A 22,220-nucleotide genomic window follows, 5' to 3' on the forward strand; every position below is an offset into this window, starting at 1 on the left:
TTAAAGAAAACAAACTCTTTTGCCAAAAAAAGGCACGTTTGGTGCTTGAATGGTTGACAGAGAGAAGGCATGGCATCGAATTTAGAAGAAACACTTAGTAGGCTTTTACTGCCGGATAATAACACGATCAAACAGGTGAAATATGTCGCATATACTTTAAAAACATACTTTTGATAGTAGTATGATAAAACAAATGTGGCTGAGTGAAACTTTTTTCAATACAACATCTGGTGGTTACTCACATCTGAAAACGCGGGAAAATTCAGTTATTTCAGGAATGTCATTTATTTGTTTTGATATTTTATCTTATTCAAAAGTTTTCATTTCTCACAATGTGAAGTAGACCTAAAAAATATTTTCATTTACAAACCAGGCTACCCTGCAGTTGAAGGAGATTTTTAAAGACCCCAACATTGTGCCGGGTTTGTGTCAGATACTTGGTTCCTCACAATCTGCTCAGGTATGTTATAAAAACTTACATAATGCACATTTTCAGCTCATATGAACTGTACATTACATTTAACAAAAAATTAGAAAAAATACATTGAGAATTACCCATTTGATTGAATTAATATTGGGTCCAGTACACCACAGTCACTTCATTAAGAGGTCTATACATCTTTAATTATTACATAATGTTATATTTATTTAAACAAATTCAATAATAAAAACTGGTAGAAGTGTGAAAAATTTATTTAAGAAATGTAGTAAAAAGGGAGAAATGCATGAAGAAAACATGGCTGGACAGGAAATTGAACCTGGGACCCTAGTTGCAGGACAGTAGCTCTCCGAAAAAATTTATTGACAAACCTTTTTGTGCGCAATATGATGTATACAGTTTTTACAATGGGGGCACTATAGCTTTCTGGTCTGTCAACATTTTTTTCGGTGAGCTACATTTCTGCAGCCACTGGAACCCCTGCGTTATTAGCCAGGTGCTCTTACCACTGAGCTATATAGGCCTATATCCACGGTCTGTAATACCCTGAACTCTACTGAAATATGAAATAGAATTAAAAAGAATTGTTAAAAAATTATTATGGAAAAGTTTTGTGAAAAAATAGAAATATCTTTCATTTTTACTTTTGGATGTAAGATTTTTTTTTATGTGTATTACATAAGATTTTCAGGTAAAGTATTGATATCCTTAGGTATATATAGTATAACTGTTATGTATTTTAGATTGATATAAAATTAGCTATGAAATAATATTTTATGGTTTAAGGTAAGACAACTGGCAGCTGTTTTGTTGAGAAGGAAAGTTCAGAAGGGACGACAGTGGAGAGCACTGCCAGAAAATGTCTGTCAGAAGTAAGAATGGTTTAAAGACGGATGTGTGTTGTGTAGATCTGATACATGTAGTTGTACTTTATTAGATTATATTGCCACATATCAAAATCTATCACTGGTGTAACAACAAATTATTCACAATTTTTTTGAATTGTTGTTTCAGCATCAGAGAAAACATATTGCAGTTGCTGTTACAAGAACCAGAGTAAGTGGCCCTCTTGGGAAACATGTACCTCAACCTGTGTGCATGATGTGCATTGATCTCCTGATGACAAAGAAATTTTAAATTAGACACACAATTATGAGATAGATTTAACAAATGAATAGAAATGAGAATATGAAAATTGTTCACATGTGATGCTGTATTTTGACATATATATATAGCTCAAAGTTTGTTTTTTTGCAGGAAATTTGTAAGAAATTCCATTGCCCAGGTAGTTGCTATAGTAGCAAAGCATGATCTACCGAAGAATCAATGGCCTCAGCTCTTCCAGTTTATACTGGCCTATACTAAAAGTCAGAACAGTGCTGAAAGGGAGGTTAGTATGCAAATTATTAAAGATAGAACTGTATTATATTCTCTTTGGTTCTTTTACAAGTATTGAAAATTTTCTTGACAGTAATTTTAAAAGTCCACAACTAATTTTTTGACTGAAATTGAGATTGATGAATATTAATATGCTGAATATATATTTAAAAAGAAAAGCTTAGATGTCATAAGAATAACAGACTATTACAATAATTACCACAGTCTAAAAATTTCAGTCTACATATTCATGTAGCAAATTTATAACTAAGAGTTTGGTCTCATTTAGGAGCTTTGATATTTCTTTGAACATTCAATTTAAACTTAACAGCAAAAGTAAGATGGAGAAAAAGTTTACACATGTACCTCCATTTGAATGTATGATATATTGTAAAGTATAATGAATTTTCTCTCCCTTAGATTGGTATGTTTGTCCTGTACTCGGTGGCAGCCGCTGCAGGGGAACAGCTAAAGCCCCACCTGACCTCTGTACTACAGCTGGTTAATGAGGTCATTCAGGACTCCGAAAATCAACTCGTCCCATACTATGCCATAAGGTAATGTAGATGTATTCAATGTACTCCTAGAGTATCATTATAATCATGTACATTGCGTCAAATATCACAAATATTAAGAACATTGAATAAAGAACATATAATAAATTTTATAAAGTACATGCTGTAAAGACTTAATTCTGCTGTTTATACTGGTTGTTGTTCCTTCTTTTCAGGACTGTGACAGAAGTGATATTCTTCATAGGAGATGATGAAGTCGTAAGCTCACCTTCTTGCTATATAGTTGCTCATCACAAAAGATATAACAGAAAAAAAGATGTCCATAATCAAACTTATTAGTACTTTTTTTAAAAAAACTTAAAATAATAATATGGTTTCTTTTAAGTTGTAACATAAAAATCTAAAGACAAAAATGGTGAGGGAATATGTAGATAATCATATGCTGAACAATTGAAAATATTCTGTAGGTTAGAGGCAACTCATTGGTATTTTGTGGTTGTTTTCTTCTTTCTGATTTTCTTATCAATTTATATTTGCTTACAACCTTTCCGTATTATGTCCAGTATTATTAAAAGCCCTCAGTTTTGTGACCAGTTTATGTCCAACACCTCAAATGTTGGAATCATTCAGAAGTTATTTTTACAGTTCAACAATGAGATTTAGAAGTTTGTATTTTGAAAATGTTTGCACAGTTTTACCATATATTTTTTAAATTGCGTAGTGAAATACAGCGTAAAAGTAAGGAACCATTTTTATACGCCCGTCTTAAGACGGGACGTATTATGTTATAGGCTTCATGTCCGTCCGTCCGTCCGTCTAGCTGTCCATTCGTGTCCGGCTCATAACTTGAATACTGTTAGACCTAGGATTATCAAACTTTGACAGTTGATACTTCTTGGGTAGACGGTGTGTCGCCCACAAAAAGTAGGTCGCTCTGACCTTTAATAAAGATGCTATGGCCAAATATGGAAAAATCCTGTCCGGCTCATAACTAGAAAACTATAAGACCTAGAGCTTTCAAACTTGGCAAAATTATACATCTTAGGTAGAAGGTGTGTCGCGGCCTATTTCAAGGTCACTGTGACCTTTAATTTAAGTGAATTTTTTAAAAAAACTAAGTCTTTGAAATTTTAAATTTCATAATCCTAAAAAATGTAAAAATATAGTGGTATCCTTATCTAAAAATGTTAAATCAAGTAAAAACTTATTTTTTCATCATATACTTTACAGCAATCTGTAAGAAATGTTAATGTTTTGAGAGGAATTCAGTTTGTCCCATGGGCATAATTATCAAGCACTGGTCAAGAAGAATTTTGATATCAGAAATTCACATGTCAAATTAGAGAGAAATTAATGAGTTCATTGTCAGGAGCTAAGTGGTAGAGCAGATCTCTGATAATGCAGCTGTTATCTTTATCTTTAATCTCTTGGGAGTTGGGCAAAAAGAAATGGCCTCATAGTTGCTTGTGTTAATTAGGAGTCCTTGATGGCTAGTTCAGAAAAAGATCTTTCAATTGGTGTAATGTAATTAAAACAAATTGATGCTTTAAAATACAGTGTATGATAAAAACTAAATTGATATTGTATAATATAATTAAAACTAATCCTTATTAAAAAATGTTAAATTAAGTAAAAACTTACTTTTTCATCATATACTTTAACAGCAATCTGTAACAAATGTTAATGTTTTGAGAGGAATTCAGTTTGTCTCATGGGCATAATTATCAAGCACTGGTCAAGAATTTTGATAGCAGAAATTCACGTGTCAAATTAGAGAGAAATTAATGAGTTTATTGTCAGGAGCTAACTGGTAGTCTAAGAGCATATCTGATCATGCAGCTGTTATCTTAATTTATCTCTTGGGAGTTGGGCAAAAGGAAATGGCCTCATAGTTGCTTGTGTTAATTAAGAGTTCTTGATGGCTATAGTCCAGATAAAGATCTTTCAATTGATGCAATGTAATTAAAACAAATTGATGTTTTAGTGTATGATTAAAACTAAATTAGTATTGTATAATATAATTAAAATTAATTATACATGTGTTCATTGAAAAAAAAAATACATTTCAATTTTTATATATTTGCAACAAATTGCAGTCATGTCTCACTTAGAATTTTATAGTCTAAAGACTAATTTATTTTTGATTTTTTTATTAGACTGTAGCATTTCCATTATTCCATAAAATATGCAATAAACAATTTAAAGCTGCAGAAGGATATTTGTTAAGTTCTAACACAGCCAGTTTAGAATTATATGATGTATTATTTGTTATAATTAATCCCTACACTGTAAGTCTCTTAGAGATGTATGTACAATATTTTAAACATGATAAGAAATGGAAATTAGATCATTGAAATCTGTGTCAATCTGTTAATCAATGTTATCTGATTTTCTTGCACCTTAACCAATTTATGATTATTGAACAATATATTTGACGGGCGTATCATGCTGTGGCAGGGCACTTTATTTTTTCATAAATGTGCTTTCAAAGTGTTTTCAGTAATATATATCCTATTGAAGTGTTTGATATACATGTAAGTGTGATCAAATTGTTGAGAATATCTTTCAGAAATACATACAGAATGTGATTCCTCGTATGTTACAAGTTGTCCAGGAAATTATCCCTGTAGATGAAGTAAGTTGTAGAATTCTATACGTACATGTATAGTATATTCCTACGTTTTCAGACAGGAAAGCATTTCTTATTGTCCAGATAATGGTTGAGAGCAATGCATATGCACTTTTTTTTGAAGTCCTAAATATTTTTTTTTATTACAATTTGATCATTCATTGGAGTCATGCACAGTACTGGAATCCAACAAAAACGAAGTTAATTTTATTTTCCTACAGGATAAGGCATGTGAACTGTTGGAAGTGTTTGACGAGATGTTGGAATGTGAAGTCTCCATCATTGTTCCTCATATCAAAACCACACTAGAATTCTGTCTACAGGTTTGTAGATATTCACTAGAAAGTAGTTCTTTAAATGAAAATCTTGCTGTAATAATTAAATCTTGCAATGCATTCGGCATCATTTTAACTGCTCATGATATAGCTAACTTTTATTCCATAAGTATATAATTGTGCTATGTTTCAGTTACATTGCTTTACACAAACATGATTTTTTTCTTCTAGGTTGCTAGTCGTCCTGATCTGGGAGACAACATGAGAGTTAAAGCCATGTCCTTTGTGGCATCTCTAGTCAGGCAGAAAAAGAAGGTAATAACAACAGTTTAACTGATTTCATAAATTGTTTAATGGATTATTTCCAAACTATAGTGAATTTAAAATTTTTGTCCTGCACATTTCATTGATGGTAAGGTACTTTTTTTTTTAATCTCTGTTTTTCTTCAGAATACAATTTAATCATTTGTCAATATCTTTAAAACTTGATTAAAAAATCTCAAGTTACAGGCATAAAAAATAAAAATATGTACATGTAAATTGGACCTTGTTTTATTTTCAATGTGCATGTGGCTCTGTACTGTCATGGATACCGTATAAATAGAATTTTCAGCGAGGATTTAATTTTGGCATTATTAGCAAGGGTCCTGAGATCGCTAGAATTGAATATCGCTAAAAGTTAATTGCATTTTATTTGTTATAACTTCTTTTAAAATTGCTAAAATAACATCTCGCTAAAAATAGATTACCAGTTTTCCAGGACAAATCGCTAAAATTTCCACTTATACGGCATTCCTCTCGATGAAAAAATGAAAAGAATGGGAAGAGGGGTTCATTTCATTCACCAATACATTTTGCCAGGATTATTATTAAAATTTGAACATTTAATAAATCATAAATTTTATTTTAAAAGTTGAAATGCTCTGTTTATTTAGGCGTTTCTGAAGCATAAGATGGTGGACCCTGTTTTGTCCATTCTGTTCCCCATTATGTGTGCTGGCAGTGAGGAGGATGAGGACGAAGATGACCTGGATGATCCAGAGTGTAGGATGCCATCCATGTTTGCTCCACAGGTAGGCATCCGATTAGTTCTAGACAATGTACGTAAAATGTTCTATAAATAGGCGTAACAATCATTTCTCAACATTTCACATAAAATGCTCCACAAGCAGGCTTATAATTTTAACAAAATAAAGTACCTAAAATAATTTTGTAAAATATGAATACAAACATTTATGCTCTGTATATTTGTACAATTTGATGTTGCTGTAGGTGATAGACACAATGGCAATCCATTTACCTCCAGACAAGGTCATTCCCAATGTTGTAAGTAAACAATATCACTCAAGTTCTATAGGAAAGGGCTGGGGAGATTCCCTTCCGTAGAAAAAAAAATTCCTTTCAAATCTTTATTGTGAATTCTGAGATAACTGAGAAGTGTTTGTGATTTGTAGATCAAACTGGTAGAACCCAACATTGTGAGTGAGTCCCCCTCCCACAGACGAGCCAGTTTCCTTACTTTAGCGGTTGTTGTAGAGGGATGTGCCGATTACATAAAACAAAGGTGAAATATTTGTCCTTCATCCCTTTGCACATTTTAAGAAGTGTATCTTTACCAAATATATAAAAGGCAGACCTTTTTGAAAACTTCCTTTCTTTTGTTTATTTGAAACTAATTAACATTACCAGTTCAACATGAATACATTCATTTTCCACTGTTGATATGGTATTAAGAAAGATGTATTAAAATGTCAAAATATTGAGTGTCCAGCATCTTTGATTTCGAAATTTCAGACATCTGCAAGCACTTCTACAGTGTGTTGTTAAGGGGCTCAATGACCAAGATCCAGGAGTACGAAACTCGGCTCTGTTTGCTCTAGGACAATTCTGTGAGCACTTACAGGTACATAACATGCTTCCTCATTGTATGCTGCATTAACTCAATTATGAATGAAGATACCGTATAGCTGGTTTTCTTGGCGGGTGTAAAATTTGGCGTTTTGCATGCTCAAAGGTATGCCAATTATTTTGACATAATTTATTTTAGTGGACACAGGGTTTCAACTTTTTGTAGATGAACACTACAAAGATTACTAATTATTTAAGGGATTAAAATTTTAGCGAGGTTCTACCAAAATGCCAAAATAAGCCAAAATTAGCACCCCAATAAATAACCTGCTATACTGTAAATTTCAGACTTGGATCACTACATTAATACATGCTTATCTTTATAGCCAGAGATAACGACATATGCATCAGAGTTGATCCCCTTGTTGTTCCAATATCTTGGCAAAGCAACACAAGAAGTAGACAAGAATCCCAAAGGACTAACAAAGTGTTACTATGCTCTGGAAACTTTCTGTGAAAATCTGGGTAAGTGAAAATGTACAGCATGACATTATTATTGTCAACCAATCAAGCCTGAATGAAAATTCAAATCAATCCAAGTAAAAAAAAATGATGCAAGCTTTTCCAGAGTCATTAAATGTGTATTCTTGCACTACAGTCTAATACACAAAAACTAGTAATTTTCAGTATTTTTGCAGTAAATTACAAAGTGTTATACAAATTTTAATGCTTAATGTTTTGTGTGAAGCATTTTGTACCAGCCAGGTCAAGAAATCTTATGTGATTTTCCTGTTTGTAGATAAGGATATCTTACCCTACTTGCCTACTCTGATGGAGCACACATTGTCAACGCTGAAAACTGCCACAAATACCCGAGCAAAGGAACTAGCCATCAGCGCTATAGGAGCTACTGGTAAGTCAAGATTTATAAAACCTGAAGTTACTCAGTCAACAAAGTTTTCTCAACAAGCTATGCCTTTTTATGCATTCTCTTGACTTAAAATTATTTGAATTTATTCATTCAATTGCAGCAAATTCTGCCAAGGAATTACTAAAACCATACTTTGCTGACATCATAGAGCAATTTAAACCATATCTGGTACCTCACTCAGAGACTGGGGATACCTCAGAGGAGGACATTAGAAAGCTACAGATTCAAACACTGGGTAAGTTACATGTATAATCATACTAGTACAGTGTATGTGTTCACGTAAGTCTAATCAAGTGAATTAAATTTGCAAATAAAAATTCTGAATCTAAAAGCTATTTACATGTATATTGCTGCAAATGAAAATTTAACTTTTTATTTACTGCTATCTTGCATGTATAATTATCACTACTACATATATATGTGTAATGAATTCATATATATCTGTTGAAATATATATACATTTTCAAGTTTGAGCAAAAATAAAGTTTTTAAAGTGCAGGTTTCATTTCCAAAACTATTCCTACGTTGACCATATATACTTGCTGATACATGAATGCATACAACCTGTTTTTAAACTGCTACATTTTTAAGTTTGATACAAAAATTAAAGTTTTTGGTGCAGGTCTATTGCAAATATATATAACATGTTGACCAAACTTGCATGGATGATACAGATCTAAGGATGTGTGAACTACCGGGCTTATTTTTAAAAATGTGACTTCCAAGTTCAACTTAAAAATTAACTGTACCATACATTTTTCAAATAAACAGGTTCTTGTTTTTATTAAGGTTTTTTACAAAACTATGAGACTCTTTGACCAAACTTGTGATGATACATCATAAGGATGCATTTACTACCGGAGGCTTGTCACGTTGCTGATCTGCCTACATTTTCCGGTTGAGTGAACAGGTTAAATTAACCTGCAGTCTCACTTCCAAGTAACTATAGCCCTATGTTGACCAAACTTTTAATGATACATCAAAGGATGCACACTACCGAAGCTTGCTTTTCATTGAATCTGACCTACATTTTCAGGTTTCAGAACAGGTTAAAATTTATGAGGTGCAGGTGGCATTTCCAAGTAACTAGGAGGACCTGTGTTGACCAAACTTGCATGGATGATACATTAAGGATGTATACAACCGGGCTTTTCGAAAATCTACAACTACATTTTCCTTGAGTGAAAGGTTAGTTTTTGTACAGGTCTCATTTCAATTCTTTAATAAGCCCTATGTTACCAAACTTTGGATGATACATCAAAGAATGTACTGGTACTGAACATTGGATGCTTGTATTGACCTACATTTTCAGGTTGAGTGTAACAGAATTAAATTTTTGGTGCAGGTCTCATTTCCAAGAAACTATAAGCCCTATGTTGACCAAACGTGCATGGATGATACATCTAAGGATGGATACTACCGGGCTTGCTTCGGATGCTGAATTGAATACATTTTCCGGTTGTAACAGGTTAAAGTGTTTGGTGCAGGTCTCAAAAAGTAACTATAAGCCCTATGTTGACCAAACTTGCATTGATTACATCTAGGATGCAAAATTTGGGCTTGCTTCGGATGCTGAATCTGACCTACATTTTCTGAGTGAATATGTTAAAGTTTTTCTCAGTTCTCATTTCCAAGCACTATAAGCAGTATGTTGACCAAACTTCAACATGATACATCAAGGATGCACATACAGGCTTGCTTCGGATGCTGAATCTGACCTACATATTGCGTTTGATTTGAAATTAAAGTTTTCATCAAAGATGAAAATTATCAAATTTGCTTCATTATTTGGATTTTGATTACATTTTCATGAAGAAGAACTAGTTTAAATTGTTTATGTACTTCTATTTCAAATATCAGATCAAAATTTTAAATATTTTCATTTTTGGAATGTACACTTTTTGTTGGTTAATTGTGTGACTTTGCCTTCTTAAAGACAACATTCGTTGAGTGTGAGCTGTATTAATCTCTGATTACCTATGTGAAGAAAGCTTCTCTTGACTTAAAATTATTTGAATTTATTCATTCAATTGCAGGAAATTCTGCCAAGGAATTACTAAAACCATACTTTGCTGACATCTAACAATTTAAACCATATCTGGTACCTCAATCAGTGACTGGGAGATACCTCAGATTTAGGAGTCATTAGCCAGCTACAGATTAAACATGGGTAAGTTACAGTATAATCATACTAGTACAGTGTATGTGTTCACATAAGTCTAATCAAGTGAATTAAATTTGCAAATACAAAACTTTTCTAAAAGCTATTTACATGTATATTGCTGCAAATGAAAATTTAACTTCATTTTTACTTTCTCATTTTGTAAATATCACTACTAGATAATATCTATGAAATATATATATACACAGTTTAATAAGCAAAAATAAAAAATAAAGTGCATTAATTTCATGAAAAGCCTTGTTACTGACCATATATATGTGTAATGAATTCATATTTAGTGTCTTTTAAAATTAAATACCCTAAGTGTGATAGCAAAAGCATAGGATCATACCTTTGCCCCTATTGCAAAAGAATGTGCTGATTTGGAATCAACTTACTCAACACTGTAGATGACTCCTAGTTTTTGTTTCAGATGTGTGTTAAACCTGATATTTTTAAAAATGTGACTTCCAGTTTTGTTCAACTTAAAAATTAACTATATCCAAATTTTTCAAATAAAACACTTCTTGTAATTATTAACATGTAAATACAAACAGGTATGGACTCTTTGCTGCCTTGTCTGTCATCATGACAAGAAGGATATTTCATACCTGGAGGTCTTAGTCACGAATTTGATGGCCTCTCTAAAGTTGAGGGAGTACAAGGTCAGGGGATTTACCTATAGCAGAACTTGCAGGAGCTTATCAATTAAAAGTGTCCATCATTGTTTTAATGCAGTCTTGATAACGAAGCTTCTTACTTCATTGCTCTGTGTATCTTTTCTTTAGACCCACTACAATAAAAAATGAGGATCAGGTGTCTATCTTCAATCCAGGAGGACCTGTGTGATGAGGAAGACATTGCTGAGGAGGATTGAAGTGAGGATGAGGAAGTTTCAGAAAATACAGGGGTAAGGACGGCTTACACTTCTATAGGGATTAGTTTGTGTATTGGAAGTAATGATTTTTAGCATCCTTTTAAAAACGTACTTTTGTTAAAGAATGTCTTGGTACTGAACATTGAATGCTTGTATTTAATTAATTTTCAGAATCAGTGTAAAGAATGAATTTTTGGATGAAAAAGAAGATGCTTGTTGCTCTTTGGGAGAACTGGCTGGAAACACAGGGTAGTTCATACAAGAAGTTCTTGTATTAATGTCTGCACATTCAATGAATGTACACATCAACACTGAGCAAAAAATAGTTTAAAGCCCATTAGGATTTAGCAACTTGAATTTTCTGTTCCAGCTGTGATAAAATTTGGAACTTTGTTATGTCTAATGCAACAATTTCTCATAAAATGTTTATTCTCTCTGAATATTAGCAAGCATTATGTGTACTTTTGGTTAATCAACATGCAAATCAATGAGTGACATACACTGTATAAATGTCTAGTACTGGAGGCAACTATTGCAAGTTTTATTTGAATATAACGTGATTTACAAAAACTGATCCACACTATTTATTAGACTCATTATTTGGATATTTAACAAGCTAATTGATTAGCCTAATAAAACTAGTCTTTGACTTCAGTCCATATTCTCAATTTAAAGATTGATTCATCAATATTTCAATGCCTTTTTTCTGTGATACAGGGCAGCATTCTTTCCATTCTTGGAGCAATCATTCAAGGAAGTGTTGAGATGATTGACTAATTAAGCTCCCGGGGTGAAGAAAGCGGCCATTGCTGCTGTGGGACAGATGTGTATATGTGTCCACATGGCTAACCAGGAACTGCAGTCCCCCGAGACACAGACCGCCCTGACTAATATGTTGTCAGCCGTGGTCCTGAAGCTGCTGGCGGTGATGGGAGAGGACATAGACAGTCTTGTTGTCATGTCAGCCATCGACACGCTGTACGAAATGTTGGACAAGATCGGACAGCCTGTCATACAGGTTCAGGGAGTCTCTGATGCGATACTCACCCGCATGAAGGAAGTTTTCACTCACAAGGTACTTTTTTTTAAAAAAAGAAGATAGGGGTAGAAAAATTATTGTGCAAGTTAGAGTCATTTTTATTTCATCAATTTCAAATTTACAGTATTAGTCTGTGAGATGGTGATGATTACCTCTATCAGTTGTCAATAATTCTGTTTTTGTAGTTGATTAATTTAATTGTCGTTGATTCAGTTGGCCTGTCAGGATCAGGACACAGAAGAAGATGATGAGGAAGCAGAATTTGATGGAATGTTAATTGAGTCAGCTGGAGATGTTTTACCTGCAATGGCTAAACTGTTAGGTGGACCAGTCTTTATGCCTTTCTTCAGCAGTTTCCTAACAGATCTTCAAAAACGACTGGTAACAGTTAGAGTTTATTGCTGGATTTTAATAAAAAATGACAATTTTTGGTGTCTTTTCAATCCATTTATTTGTCATTCTGTCTCAGTGTAAAACTTCAGTGTAATACTTAGTTTCAGGATAATGTTTGAAAAAGTCATTCAACCTTTGCAATGAAATTGTATATTTGATTTGTAAGCATCAATTACAAGAGGCTTTTTTGCATGGCTTTTGGCAACATTGTCTTTCCACATTGCAGAAAGAAACAAGTTCAGTAGCAGAAAGGTCATTTTCAATAGGAACCATTGCTGAAATAATCCAAGCCTCGGGCAGTGCTGTTGTACCATTCCTACAGAAGTTGTATCCATTGTTTGTCAAGTTTGTTAAGGACCCTGATGAGGAAGTCTGTAGCAATGCAGTGTTTGGAATGGGATGTTTGTGTTCTAGCTGTGGAGACCACTTAACTGGGTAATGACAATTAGAGGTAAGCATATAATGATAAGTAGAGTTAGGTGTCTTAAACTATACCTTAGCCAGTATTGGGATTGGGATTAACACTAGAAGTTCAGAGATACTGATGACAAAATCTGTTTTAGCCATTATGCAGAAATTCTGAAGACTCTGCTGGAGATCCTGAACAAAACCTCAAATGTTCGTATCCATGACAATGTGTGTGCTGCCACCTGTAGAATGATCATGACCAGTCAGAAATCCTTACCACTCGAACAAGTAAGAGAAATTCCTTCTTGGGAATAAAAATGTAATTTTTGAAACTTAATTTACCCATTGACAATTCATTGAATATGCTGTCTACTTTCATACGCAAGTGGTTGATCTACAAATTTAGTGCTTCCTTCAGAAGTTTTCCTCGTTAGTAGTGTCTGGAGAACTGATGAAAGTTTTGTGAACAACTTCTAAAAATGTGTAACTAGCTGGTTTCACTTTAGGTACTCCCAGTCGTACTTCAGTGCTTGCCATTGAAGGAAGATTTTGAGGAAAACAAGACTGTGTTTGAATGCTTATTTCAACTGTATGGCAATGGTGAACAGGAGGTACAGTACATGTATTACTGTTAGATATTATAGAAATATGAAGTACAATTTAAAAAAAAAAACTTAAATATGTATACTGCCAACAAAGAGCTTTAGTAATATCCATGTACACATGCATTTTTATACGCCCGTCTTAAGACGGGACGTATTATGTTATAGGCTTCATGTCCGTCCGTCTGTCCATTTCGTGTCCGGCTCATAACTTCAATACTAATAGGCCTAGGACTATCAAACTTTGTCAACTGGTACTTCTTGTGTAGACGGTGTGTCGCGCACAAAAAGTAGGTCATTCTGACCTTTAATAAAGATGCTATGGCCAAATAAGGAAAAATCCTGTCCGGCTCATAACTAGAAAACTATTAGACCTAGAGCTATCAAACTTGGCAAAAATATACATCTTAGGTAGAAGGTGTGTCGCGGCCTATTTCAAGGTCACTTTTACTTTTAATTCAAGTGAAATTTTTAAAAAACTAATTCTTTTAAATTTTCAATTTCATAATCCTAAAAAATGTAAAATTATAGCTGTATCCTTGTTAAAAAATGTGAAATCAAGTAAAAAACTTATTTTTTCATCATATACTTTACAGCAATCTGTAAGAAATGTTAATGTTATAAGAGGAATGCAGTTTGTCCCATGGGCATAATTAACAAGCACTGGTCAAGAAGAATTTTGATAGCAGAAATGTGCATGTCAAATTAGAGAGAAATTAATGAGTTTATTGTCAAGAGCTAACTGGAAGACCATCTCTGACCATGCAGCTGTTGTCTCTTGGGAGTTGGGCAAAAAGAAATGGCCTCATAGCTGCTTGTGTTAATTAAGAGTTCTTGATGGCTAGTTCAGATAAAGATCTTTCAATTAGTTATTTGATGTAATGTAATTAAAACAATTGATGTTTTAAAATACAGTATATGATTAAAACTAAATTAATATTGTATGATATAATAAAAACTAATTATACATATTTACATTGAAAAAAAAAACATTTCAATTTTTATATACATGTATTTGCAACAAATTGCAAAGTGCCATGTCTTATGAAATTTTATAGTCTAAAGAATAATTTCTGTTTGATGTTTTTATACGCCCGTCTTAAGACGGGACGTATTATGTTATAGGCTTCGTGTCCGTCCGTCTGTCCGTCTGTCTGTCTGTTAGCTTTTCGTTTCCGGCTCATAACTTTAAAACTATTAGGCCTAGGATTATCAAACTTTGTCATCTGATGCATCTTGGGTAGAAGGTGTGTCGCGCACAAAAAGTAGGTCGCTCTGACCTTTAATTAAGAAGATATAGCCAAATATGGAAAAATCCTTTCCGGCCCATAACTAGAAAACTATAAGACTTACGATAATCAAACTTGGCCAGTTTATGCATCTTAGGTAGAAGGTGTGTCGCAACCTATTTCAAGGTCACTGTGACCTTTGATTTAAATGAAATTTTAAAAAAAAATGTGTCTTTTTACTATTCATTTACACATCCCAAATAAAGTAAGAGTATTGCACTGTCCTTATTAAAAAAGTGTTAAATCAAGAAAATACTTATTTTTTTTTAAGCATATGTTGACAGCAATCTATAACAAATATTATGTATGTTAAAGAAATCCTACCTCTCCCATGAGTGTAATTATCAAGCACTGGTCAAGACTCAAGAAGAATTTTGATAACAGAAAATTGCATGTCAAATTAGAGAGAAATTAATGAGTTTTGAGTGTGAGGAGTTCGCTAATAGCTAGAGCATGGTGTTATGTATATCCCTTGAGTATTGGGCAAATGTGTGAGCCTGTTGGATTAAAAATAGCTCTTGCTGGCTAGCCTAAGTTTTAAAATAAATTTAATGAAAAGTAATCAAAACTAATTTAATATTGCATAGTAGAATAATCTTATATTATATAAAATTGTTAATTTATAAAAACTAATTTTATGGGATTGGGGTGGAATCAGCATGTCCATATGAATTTTATATTAAAACCTGTCGGACATTAAATGTCAACCAAAAAAAATCTTTGAGTATTTCATATGTTTTTAAAAAAGTTATGGTAGATAGTGCAGACCCATTCATCTATTGGTATTAATGAGTAGACAAGCATCCAGTTAAAGATTAATTTATTTCAGGCTAGCTGTCTTAATCACTCTGATCAAGCTGTATGATGACCTTTGGGAATTAGAACAGAAGAACTGTTGGTTAGTTTACAGCATATGTCATTTGATGGCCAGCCTTTTCTTTTCAAAATTAATTTGATATAGATTAATTTGTTAAGACTAATTTGATATTGTTTAATATGATGGGCATTTGACAAACACAACCAGCATAGAAATCCATCAATGATGTAATATTTGTTATAACTAATGCTTACATCACAGGGGATGGATAAATATTTTTTAGGAATGGAAAAATCATGGAAATTTAGAATCAGGGTTGACGTGATTGCAAGCTAAACTGTTGAAGAAAATTGTAATTTTTGACGGGCGTATCATGCTGTGGCGCGGCACTTTATTTTAGACTGTAGCATTTTTAATCAATCATAAAATATGCAATAAAAAAAAAGCAGCAGATGGATATTTGTTAAGCTCTAACTCAGCCAGTTTAGAATTATGTGATGTATTATTTCTTATAATTATTGCCTACACTCTTAGAGATGTATGTACAATAAATATGAAAAGGAATTAATGGAAATTAGATCATTGAAATCAGTGTCAATCTTGTAATCTTGAACTTGGTAATCAAAGTTACCTGATTTTCTTGCACTCTAATTACCAATTTATGATCATTATTGAACAATATTTGACGGGCGTATCATGCTGTGGCGGGGCACTTTATTAGAATTGCATGTCAGTAAAATTTGATTTCTACAGCATTAACCTAAGGACAATAGATTGTTTTATTGCAAATTATGTTTTTAAGAGGCAGTCCACCGAAAAACCAGGCGATAGGTGGCACATGACATGTCATGGATTTTAATTATTTTTTGCATGTAGACTTCTTAAAGCAAGTGTTTACACATGACAACATCAAAAAAATTTTTAGTGGTCCTCTAGTCCTACTTTTGGTAAATGCCTAATTTTAAGTGCAAAAAGGTCAACATTAGCGTATAAAAAATACTACTTTTTATACCCCCCGCAAACGAAGTTTAGGGTGTCATATTGGAATTATATGTCCGTCTGTCCGTCTGTCTGTCTGTCTGTAGACGAGATTTTGTCCGGACCATTACTCAGAAACTATTGGAAGGATTTGTTTGAAAATTTGTACACTTATTATTCACCATATGAAGTTGTGCACCTGATATTTTCATCTTGATTCGATTATTATTTTGAATTTAACAGGTGTTTTTTTTTCATTTTTATTTTGTGGTTTTGTCCAGACCGTTTCTCAGAAACTATTGCAAGGATTAATCTGAAAATTTGTACACTTATTATTCACCATATGAAGGTGTGCACCTGGAGTTTTCAACTCTTTTTGTTATTTTTTTTGCATTTTACAGGTTTTATTTTTTATTTTAATTGACTTGTTCATTTTGGGCTCGTATAAGGTTTGAGATATAGAATCTAGAATATCTGTACAAAAATACTACAGCTTAAAACTACTCATAAAAAATTTGAAAAAAAGAAACAGCATCAAGTGTTAAAAACAGTTTTTACATTGCACAGAAGATAATGTTATTTCATTTGTCTCTTGGGAATAATGACTGGACATGCATCCAATTAAAGATAAATTAATGAGTTTGGTGTTGGAAGTTGTTAAGGCATATCTCTTATCAAGCATGTGTGTTATCTAATCTCTAGGGAATAAGGCACAAGAATTAAAGATCTCTCTTCTCTTATTCTCTTAATTGTAATTTATTGTCTGTCAAAGCACTTCATTACTGGATGACCAGCTCTTTATTTTCAAAATGCATTTCAAATTGATATATCAAGATTAATTTGATTTTGTATAATGTTTTTTTTTCAACAATCAGTTTGCAGAGTGACATAACACATAACTGCAATATATTTTTTTTAATGCAGAAATAAAAAAAAATAAAATGAAAAAAAAAAATGTTACAATGGAATTACAATGTATTAGTATTGATGTTTCATTTGGTTGCACCTTTGTTTCATTCATTAAGAAACATGATGAGCAATTATATTTCACTGCAAATTTTTGTAAGTAAATTGTGAACACCTCTAGATCCATAAAGTATTTTTGAATTGGCACCTTCTCTGAAAAACCCAGCGGGGGTATTTGTCCCTATTGGACAGTTCTAGTTTATTTTGTTTTATATGTAACAGATACTCAAAAGCTAGATGTGTCAATCAGTATTATTTATAGCAAAGACTCTTATCTTTTATTCTATAATGAATAAGACTCCAAATTATATTTCTTTAGGAAAAAATAATGTGGTCCAAAATTGAGTTTAGCAAGTGACTTTTTGAATTCAATATCCGATTTTTGATACGTTGTAAAATCCACTACATTACTATGACAGAATTTTTTCCTCATGTTATTATGAATACAAAGTACAAACTTTTGAGTCATTTCATAAAATTGGTGGGAACAGGTATATTGAGGGAAATAAAGGGAGTCAAATTAAACCGATTCCGATCGGAATTATATAAAGAAGGAAACACTATAATTGTATTGTTAAATTTGGCTCTTTTGTTGTTATATAGTTCAAAATTTACTTATTTATTTTTATACATGTCTTATATGTGGCAGTTGCCTTTAGTTTGATAACTTTATAAATTTTGAATTATTTTCGATCGGTATCGGTTTTATTTCAATCGGGTGTGGTTTTTAGGAATATTTCCTAAACTTGATTCTACATTTTAATTTACCAGAGAAATAATATGCCCATCTTTTGTTTCTTTTCAGTCAGTAAAATGTTTTAAATGATTTTGTCCATATATTCAAATGTATACATTTAAATTCCTCATGTCTTTTACGTACATGATTACAGTGTACATGTAAAACATCTTTGATTTCTTGATACTCGGTATTTAAAAACGTGTTTGTACATGCATCATGCAGCAACTGAGAGAAGACAGCTTAGCTTCATTAAATATCTTATTTCCAAGTAAATTTTTTTTCTTTTATTAACATTTTCTCGGGAATTAATAAGGAGTTAATTTCTATTAGTGGCGCATGTACCTATACAGTGTAAATATAGAAAATATTTTTATGTGTATAGTCTCGGGTTTATCCAAGTTTTTTCAACCTTTCATCCGTTAATCCTTTTCTCCTATATATCCCTTTTTTTTAAAAAAAAATTATTTTATGTAAAAAAAAAAATAGTTCTTTCATATACATCATTATTTAAGAGCCCATAAATCACAAGCAAAAAAGGGGGGGGGACAACGCGGCATCATGGCATCGTTTTTTCAAAAACTGGTTTCAAGAATATAAAAACATTTTAGAATTGGCCAACATAGCCACATATTTTAATTCCATATTAAACATGAGTATGTAATTATTTCGATCTCCAATTTATTAAAAAAAAAAAAAAAGAAACGTTTCACTGAACCATCTTCCGTTTTAGTGTTGAGGAGTTCAGCAGTAATCTTCTGTAATAAATATGATTGTAACCTTTTTTTCAGTTTTTAAAAAAAATATTTTTAATCGTACCACTGCTTGTTTATTTTATTTGACTGCATAGATAAATGTATTAAAGATTTTACAAATATCATGAAGTAAACATCTCAACTTCGTTAAATTAAATTTTGCGTAAATCTAAAATATTCACGATTCCTTGATAATCAGAAGAAAAAACTTTCACGTCCCAATTACATAAGAAATGTTCAATATAAACACTAAAAATTAATTATTTTTGCGCATATCCTAGTATTAAAGACATGTATAGGATATAGAAAACATTATTTAACATTTTAGATAATGCAATGTGTAGAGTAATTGAACAGAAAGGGAGAAATTACTTATCTTTAATTATTTTTCTTTGCACTTTTATGCATAGAATTTACAAACTTTTCTGGAAGTCGTGTAACTATTTGATTGTGACGCAGTATTAGTCAGGTATATGACGTCACTGATACATCAATGGAAACGTGGATTCAACCTGAATAATACAGCCCATTTTTATCCAAATATTACGTTTGAAGGAGTAAATGAGTTTTATTTTGAAAATAAAGTAGTTATTTTTTGTTTCTTAATTTTCTTTAGTGTATCGATTCTATTTTTTTTTACCAGGATTCCGATAGTAAGGTGTGTAACAGATTTACTGATGCCACGGGAGATAACTCTTACATCGCAAAATTTCATAAAAACGTCTATATATTTTGCCAGAAAACTAATTCAAAAGTGTTTTTCCCACCGATTTTATTTTTGAAACAGAAAGATGAAACATTTCTAGATTTAGTTCAGCGTGAATTATAGTCCTGTTAAAAATGTATTGGAAGTTACAGTTCTTTGTTTTTGACCTAAATTCAATGGTTTATATAGGGGAACTCAATAACACGAAAGAAACGGATATTTTACTAAATAAGTAATTTTCAAACAAATCTTTGATTACATTATTCCTTTTTGATTACTTTGATATTGTTTTCAATAAAATATCAAATATTCATCACATTCGATGTGCCGCCTATCAATACAATACTGCCTGGTTTTTCGGTGGACTGCCTTTTAAAGTGACATGAATTCTTATTTTCAGATATTGAAACATATTCCAAAAATATTGACAGTAGTAGCTCATGTTGTTGGCACAGATCAAGTCAAACAAGGTTAGTTTTTGTTTTAGTCTCTCTGGTATACTGACTTAAATTAAGACTTCCTTTAATTGTAAAAAAAAAAATATTGATCATTTCATTAAACTAAAAGTATTAAATATAGAGGTTGCGCTATTTCACTTAGTTTATTATAACATCTTTTTTTCAAATTAGTAAAAATTGATATGATAGATACATGTATGTGCAAATCATAATGGTACACATGTACATTGTATCTTAGTTGTCCTGTTATATTTCTGCCACAGTTATTATAAATGACAATCTGATTTTTGTAGAGACTCAAGCCCTTCTGATTCATTTTGTAAAGGACCTTCATGCCAAGTTTCCAGCAGAGTTCCAAACGGTTCAGGGATCCCTCACCCCAGAACAAACAGGGAGGATACAGAGCTGTTTAGAGTTCACTAATGGGTCATCCTGATCTATGTCTATCAACCAATAGAATAGGACTAATTAAATGATAATAAATTTATAAAATCTGAAGAGAGAATCCTTTATTGAAAAAAATTGAAAGAGAATCTGAATTAATTTGAAGTATTATTTGTGGTTCTGTCATTTGCTTTTATCTAAATACCTGTCAATGATTTCACTGATTTTTTTGAGGTTGTTCTTGCCTGTGGTTGTTATATCATTTGAACATAAAAAAGTGCTTTGTTAAAATAGTTTCAAAGCTTTTTTTTCATGTGCATGCCTTATATGCTTATTCTGGGTTTTTGTTTAGTTAAAGAGTAGCCACATTTATTGTGCATTGAGGAGAATTAAAAAAATTATTTATTTTAACACTACTCTACATTAATGGAACCCCATTCTACAATGTAAAGTCATATGTTTGTATGTAAAATAGAGAATGATGGAGTAAGCTGAAAGAAATATCTAGTTTTTTTCTGGGGGGGGGTGAATGGCTGGGTCCCAAATTAGATATTTTCTTCTTTTTAAATAACTGGTTTTTTTTTAATTGTATAAATTGTTCAGTGTCAGAGTGCAGAATGACTCTTATTTAGATCATTTACTAGTATTTTGAAACTTGTATGTCATTATATGTTTATATCGTTATGCTATATATGTACAAAAGACTTCAGTCATAAATTGTGTTGACTATGGTTAGCTTTGGATTTTTCTTCCCAGATACTCCTAATTGACAAATGGTATTGCTCTCAGCTTGATTCATCATTTTCTTAAACTCATCTAGTGCAATACTTTCTGTATAACTGTAACCAGCATTTCAAATGTTGTAATTAATGTGATACATTGTAGTATCTTTCTAATACCTGACAAGTATTTTACAATATAATAATGTAAACGATTAATCTATGATATCTAAATACAATGTACTTGTATTTACCTGAATCATTGTTCAAAAATATAAACTATAATTCATAGAAAATGAAGTGCTATGGAAACCAAAAATTGTCTAATTAATTGAACTGATTCATTAATGGTTGATATTTTATTTTTTAAGCCAAGCTAACACACATCATGAGACAGATGTCTAAATGAGCATACAAACATTTAATTCTTCAATTCATTGGTTTTGCATGTATGAATTTATGTATAGTCTTTGAAAAAAATGGATATGACCTGCTTTTGAAGCTTAGGATTGTTCTTGTTTGTTGATTGATGTTACTTGTTAAGAATTCAAAGTCTGTAGGGAGAATTTTCCCCTCACACAATTTTTTAAAAGTATTCTTGCATTGTAAATTAAAAATTGCATGTACCTTGGTAAATAAAACAAGTAATGTACCAGAAATATCTTAGGTTTACTTTTGTGTTGATTTAAAGAGGCTGGGTGGTCGTGGCCATTTTTAGACTATTTCTATCTTCTTTAGAAGAAGAGCTCCATATAAAGATATACAAAAATGATCAAATTTTAAAACTAATATGTATGAAATTTTTCTTTGTCAAATGATAGTTGACAGCTAAAGATATCATATCTAAAAATTTAAGTTATATCTGGTGGCTAATTTTTTGTTAATTTGTTGACCCCCCAGCTTCCGTAAAATTCTGCA

At 32.0% G+C, this 22,220-nt stretch overlaps 1 pseudogene; it reads left to right on the plus strand.

Moving 5' to 3' along the window:
- Positions 1 to 6: 6 nt before the first annotated feature.
- Positions 7 to 21,961, plus strand: LOC134232729 (importin-4-like; annotated as a pseudogene).
- The last annotated feature ends 259 nt before the right edge of the window (positions 21,962 to 22,220 follow it).

The sequence above is a fragment of the Saccostrea cucullata genome, unplaced genomic scaffold (genome assembly GCF_032062105.1).
Source record: "Saccostrea cucullata isolate Sc308-1 unplaced genomic scaffold, CSIRO_AGI_Scuc_v1 ctg366, whole genome shotgun sequence".
Lineage (NCBI taxonomy): Eukaryota > Metazoa > Mollusca > Bivalvia > Ostreida > Ostreidae > Saccostrea > Saccostrea cuccullata.